The sequence below is a fragment of the Chlamydotis macqueenii genome, chromosome 9, assembly GCF_036417535.1.
Source record: "Chlamydotis macqueenii isolate bChlMac1 chromosome 9, bChlMac1.mat, whole genome shotgun sequence".
NCBI classification, from domain to species: Eukaryota; Metazoa; Chordata; class Aves; order Otidiformes; family Otididae; genus Chlamydotis; species Chlamydotis macqueenii.
Window position 1 is genome coordinate 14,059,708 of NC_141564.1, and position 6,415 is coordinate 14,066,122.

The following is a 6,415-nucleotide window of genomic DNA, read 5'->3' on the forward strand; positions in this document are numbered from 1 at the left end:
GGTTCTTCCACGCAAGCAGGGCTGGCAGCAGGATCAGCTGCTGCCATAGAGGCTGGCCATAGGAGCGCGGTGCTGTGAGGGAGCTGCTGCAGCAAGGGCTGCGAGCGGATCTGTGCCATGCCAGAGCGTGTACAGTGCTGGGCATCCCCCAAAGTGCCCAGAGCTGCGTAGGCCATGAGAAGAGGGGGCGTGGATAGCACCTGAGTAAGGATGGAGGTGACCCTCTGAGGAGGTGTCCTGTCCCAAAGGTGTGATGTGATGGGGTGAGTACCATCGGGGCAGCAGAGGAAAGGAAAGGACGAGTGCCCCTGCTGCATCTCAGAGCACAGGGACAGGGAGGTCTGGAATGAAGCTAGCCAGAGACAAGTTCAGATTACAGCCTGCAGGCTCAGAGCAGGCCCAAATTAACTGCGGAAGTCATTGTGGGCTATTTTGGGCAGTGAGACTGGGATGAATGATGAGCGGAGTTCAGGGAGGCAAGCCAGGGCTGCCCCTGTGGCGCAGGAAGCCCCCGGGCTGTGGCTGCTGGGAGCGGCAGGGTGGGCTGCAGGAGGTCACCCTGCACTGCCCTGCTCTGCTTTGGCTTCAGAGCTGAGCCTCTGGTCCTCCCCAAGGGCTGCTTTGGTGTCCCGCCATTAACAGCTGAGCTTCAGACAGCAGTGGGATGGATGCAGTGCCTGGCGAGGCGGTGCCTGTGCCCTTGTCCTGCTGGGTTCCGGGATGGGAGCTGTGAAGGGGCGCGATGGTGTTCGCTCAGGCTGTGGGAAGGGATGTTGCAGGCTGCAGGGACCTGGGGAAAAGGAGGAGCTGTGGGGGAGGGTGCTGGGGCTCGGGCATATCACACATTACCATGGTTTGCAGCTCTGCAGCAGCTGCGCTTGCTCTCTGCCCTGGGGTGCAGCAAGGGGAGATCAGTTGTCTCAGCCCTTTCAGATTTTGTATTCAGTCCACCTGTTTCTTTGGGTTTTTTTTTCCATTTGGTTTTACAATGATGGCCCAGCTCTGGAAAGCGGAGGGCTGAGCTGTAGGCACAGGGAGATGTGCAGGAATCAGGACAGCAGCAGCTTTGGTCGCACAGTTGTGACTCTTGCAATGCCTGGCAGTCTGTCCCTTCATCCTGCCGTGGGAAGCGGGACCTGGCAGCAGAGCAAAAATAGGTGCAAAGCACCGTAACACTGTGCAGCATTACACACCTGTGCAGTTTGCTGTAACCTCTCTGCCCATTCCCTCAGTGGCTGCTTCTGCTGGGATATTTGGGGAGCTACCCCTGGCACCTCCGATGGAGATCACCTCACCAGCAACCACGGTTGTGCCTGGGGGATGGAAACCTCTTCCCGGTGCGCAGTGCGCTGCAGTGTTCCCAGGCCAGACCTGCTGCAGCCGTGCATGGCAGTCGCAGAATGAGGCTGGCTGCGTGCACGCAGCGTGGCCTCGCTGTTATCCCTTCGGACAGGTGAACCGGCAGGCCAGGCAGATGTCCCTTGTGGGATGCCATTGCAGGCTTTGCTGGATCTCCCAATGAATGGCCATCACAGCTGCCTTTTTGGGTCTTCTCCTGCCATGCAGCTTGCAACAGAGGTGAGCCGAGCACCTGTTGCTCCCTGCTGTGCACATGGTTTGTGGGGGATCTGGACCCAATGAAGAGGCTCTTTCAGCCCTCCTTGCCCTGCCAGGGTGGCCTCACAGCAGCGAGGAGCAGAGAGATGGCAGCAGTGACCTGCTCCTCTCGCTGTGGGGATGCTTGGCAGGTGGAGGTGGGTTTGTGGGCTTCTCTTGGGCTTCCTGGTGAGATGACATACGCTCTTCAGGTGAGGATCCTCTTTGCTCTGGGACTGGGAACAATGTGCCTCCTGTTGCAACTTGTGTTTCAGGGACTGAGCTGACCCTGGGGCCAGCTGAGTGTCCCCAGGGCAGGACGGCTGCTGGCCGTGCTGGGTCCCCTGTGCTATGGCGGTTCGAAGCCAAGAGCCTTTGAAGTGCCCTGTGCTGTACTCCGCACCGCTGAGGGACAGGATCCGAGCAGCCATTGTGCAAAGCAAAACAAACCCTTCCTATCGTGTCAGAGTGGCTCTGCTTCCAGCTGCGGGGATGAAGAGTGAGCGCGGCCCTGCCAGAGCCGCTGATAACCATCTCCCCTTGCAAAAGAGTTCAAGTCCCCGTTCCAGGCGGGTGATGTCACCTTATCAGCACTTGAAGGCTCATCTAACTTCAACTGTATGGGGTGCAGCCGCAGCGAGCGTGGCCGGGACCCCTCGTGCTCTTTCGCCTTCACGAGGGTCGCAGCTGCCCGGACCCTGCACGGCACAGCGCCAGGGCCAGGAACAATAGTGGCCGTGGCATTGCTGCAGCCAGGGTGGGCGATTACAGAAAATCATGTGCTTGCCCCGGCTGCGACAGAGGCAATTTGTCAAAGTCCCATTTTCCTTTCCCTGATAAGATAGGGCTCACGGAGTACAATAATGCTTTCCTGAGATACAATTGTGGCTCTTCTACCCAGCACACATGCAGGGGAGGCTAATTTTGGCCTTGCTTGGCTGACAGAGAGTGAGACGAGGCCTCTGTCCATGCCGTGACTGCCCCAAGGGCCAGGACAGTTTGGGGGCAGCAGGGTCACGCTGGCTCCCATGGGCTGGCACGGTCCCTGCTCCCTGCCGGCACTCCTGGAAGGTGCCACAGCTGAAGAAGGGGCTGGCACTGCTGGCTTTGCAGTATGGAGCCAATACAGTGCAGCACGATGCTGCGGTCCTGCCAACACCTGGTAAATTCTGCCCTGGGGCAGCCAGGATCAGCAGCGCTCCCCTTACCCTTGCAGGTACCCAAGGCACATAGCTGCACCCTCACACCCTCTTCCCTCCCAAGCTTTGAACATTATCCTGTCCTACACATGGCACCGTGGTGCGGGGCCAGTGTTCATAGCCTGGCCGAGGAAAGCTGCTCGTCCCCGTCCCCAGCTGCCTGCACCACGGCTCGCTGGCCAAGCACGGGCAGCAAGGCCATCTCGGCTGCCCGCTGCAAGCCAGCCCCTCCGCAGGCAGCTCTGGTGCCACCACAGCCTCAAGAAGAAAGCAGTAATGGCCCCATTGGCAAAGTCAGACCTTACAAAATCCCCAGCCTCCCTGGGAACAATATATGTAATATATGTAGCTGCTGGATGTGGCCTTCCTCAAGAGGGTAACGTGCAGACCCGCCGCTGAGCAGCACAGCCCTCCAGCCGAGCTGACGTTTCCATTTTGGCATACTGCTTGGGATGCACTTTCTGCAGAGTTTGAAATCTGAGCATAATACTATCTTCATGAACCACATTCACCAGTCTGATAATGTGACCCCACAAAAGGTCAATGGAAAAGTTAATATAATTTATTGGCTGATTTAAAAAAAAACCTAATCATCTGTTTTTCCTTTTTCCTGACCCCCCCACCCGCACCCAGCGCCCTGCTGACATTTTCCAGCCGTTCCCAAAACAATGGCCAGGGTGGGAATGCTCTGAGTGGGCGCAGCTTTGGAGAAGACTTTTCCTGAGGGGCTGCACTGCATCTGTCCGCTCGGGGACAGAGATGCGATGGGGATGCTGTGCTCAGCCAAGGTCACCAGCCAGACCAGCAACAGGGCTGGCACCAGCTCGAGTTTGGGCAGATGTAGTGGTTTCAGTATGTTTGCTGAGTGTCCTCTGCTCCATGGGGTGACTTGAGCTCACCTGCTTCGGGCTCAAAGGAGGACCTTCAAATCTGCTGGTTTTGTAGCTGTGGACAAGAGAAAAGGAGTGTCCAGCCAGGTCCCTGGGTGTCAGGCACAGCTGCTGGAGCAGTGTGGCCAGATGTCTTGGATGAAGCCCTCAAGGGCCCAAAGATCACCCTGTCCATGGACGCAGCCCTTTGGGGAGGTCTCCATCAGCACATGCCACGCTGCCGCACAGGAAGGCTGCAGGAAGCCCCGATGTGGTGCATAGGCACGTGCACACGGATGCACACCTTCACACATGTGTGTGAGCGGGTGGGTAGTGCTGTCACACAAGCACCCCTCTTCCTCGTACAGCCTTCTCTTCAGGTTTCCCAGCCACCAAGAGCACGCTGCTGCTCGCTCAGCCCGGGGCAGGGGGCTAAACGCTGCTGCACCCCACAGCCGCTCAACATCCACTTGTCTCCTCACGTGCTGCAGCCTGCGTGTCCACAGAGCCCCGGGAGGTGTCTAGAGCAACCAAGCAGCCAGGTGGTTGTTGGGGCATGACCTGTCCTGAGGAGGCAGGTGAGCTTGCTTCATTAGGGTGGAGCTGCAAAAGTAATTAGTCATTTCTTACGCTAATACCTTACTGTTGCAAAAGAAAGGACCCCAGAGGGCAGGGGATGGTGGAGAGGATCCAGCAGCTTCTTGTTCTGCTTTAGCTGCTGCTTAGAAGTGGTGGCTTTGGAGCTCCCACCCTGCTGAGCTGTGGGATGGAGAGCATGGGGAAATGGTTTTCTGGTACAGACTGGGGGAAGGAGAAAGCCCAGAGCTGCCCATTTCTGTCAGGTGGCAGCACTGCCGAGCTCTGTCACGGTGCTACTATGGGTGGGCATGGAAAACCCTGGCTCCTGTCAGCAAAGGACTGTCCTCCCCAGCTTCTTTGCAGCGCTGTCTCCTGGCCTGCTGTTGCTGAGGAAATGCTGGAGAGATGGAGGGAGCCTGAGCAGCAGGGGACGAAAGAAAAGCAGGTGATTTCTGAAGTCTGCAGTTTCAGAAAAGCAAAATGAACCTCAAACACGATCTTGACTCGTGTTCTGTAAAGCTGTTTTGTGGGAGCCCAGGGGCTCCCTGGCTGTGCAGCTCTGCCAGCAGCGCTCTGGGGTGCTGCTGCCTGCCAGCAAACCCAGCCACCGCGACGTGGGGAAACTGGGCTCCCGTGCTGGGGGCGCTCCCCTGCCTCGCTTGGGGAGCTTGGGAACGGAGCAGAGCTGGAGGCAGGACCCCCAAGCCTGGGTTTAGTGGCAGGTTGCCCCCGGTTTCTGCAAGCCGCTCACAAGCAGGAGCCTTTGGATGCTGCTGTGCCCAGCAGCCCAGCGCGCCCAGACCCAGCAAGGCCAACAGGCATCCCTGGTGCAGAGCTGCTCACCTCTTGTCGCTCTGCAGCTACCAGGCGGTGCCGCTTGTGTTCCCAAGGCTTTCTGCCCACCCTAGACACTGCTTTTCAGTGTCTTGGTGATCCGATCTTATCTGGTCCTTGCACAAGATGTTCTTTTCCCATCAGCACATTTAGTGCCTGCTCCTGAGTTCCAGCTCATGCCAGGCCCGGTGAAACTGGGCTCACTGGTCCCAATGGCAGCGATGTCGCCGGTCTGCAGGGCAAATGGAGCCGCTGGTGTGGCACAGGGCATTGCAGAAGCAGAGCTCCTCAGACCGTAATAAACTTGTGGATTTTGCCCATTTAGTTGAAGTAACGGAGATGAAAAAGTTATTAATGAGGATGATGGACGGTGGGCCAAATAGCCAGACAGTGTAACCTGCTCAGCCTCCTTCTCCAAGGCACCGTGCCAAGGAGAGGAGATGCACGCAGGCCGTGGTTCCCTGTGCTCTCTGAAAACAGGCACGGCTCAGCCTTGCTCTGGAGAGCACTAAGCAGAAGAAAGGCTTCCCAGCCCTCCGCTTTGTTGTAACAGCGCAGACTGCCAGTCTGCCGAGCGGTTTCCCAGGAGGTGCTGTGAGAACAAGGTTGCATAAGTCACTTCAGCAATAACTCTGCTTGTTCTGCCCTGGATCACGCTGTTAAAAATCATCTCCTGTCTCCAGGCACAGCAGCAGTCAGGATTTGTCCCTTAGCCTGGCAGAGCAGGGGCATCTTGGTTTGAGATCTGTGGCAGAGCAGGGGCATCTTGGTTTGAGATCTGCTATAAACCTCCGGAGAAGCTGTTGGTGCCAAACATCCTGCCCATGTTGCGGTCCTCGTTGGCACGGCAGTAAAAGGGATACTTGTGTTTGATTCCCTGATGGGAGGGTATGTAAGCTGTCTCCTCACCCTGGATTTCAGAGCACTTCAGCTCCCTCAGAGATGGATGGGTTGGTGGTCTGCACGGACCTTCAGCCTGGCCCGGGATGGCCGGAAGGTCATGGAAGGACAGAAGGTGAAAGCAAGCATTGCATATGCTATAAAACGAAAATCCAGGGTTTTCTTTGGTTCAGTAGGGGAACTTTGCTATGGTAAATACATCTCAGAAACTGGGAACCCAAACAGCAATAGTTCAAAGACATTTTTCTAGTGCTGCAAATCTAAAGCTGCTCATCACAGCACAGCTCTTGTCGGGCTAAGTGTAACAGGGACCGTGTCCCCGCTTCCCACCAAGGGTGTAAAAGCAAGGCGCTAATTTGCAGATCTTGAAGAATGTGCCAGTGGTATTTCAGCAGCTCTGATGCTCTGTAGTCTGTGAAGGCTGCACAGTAACTGAAA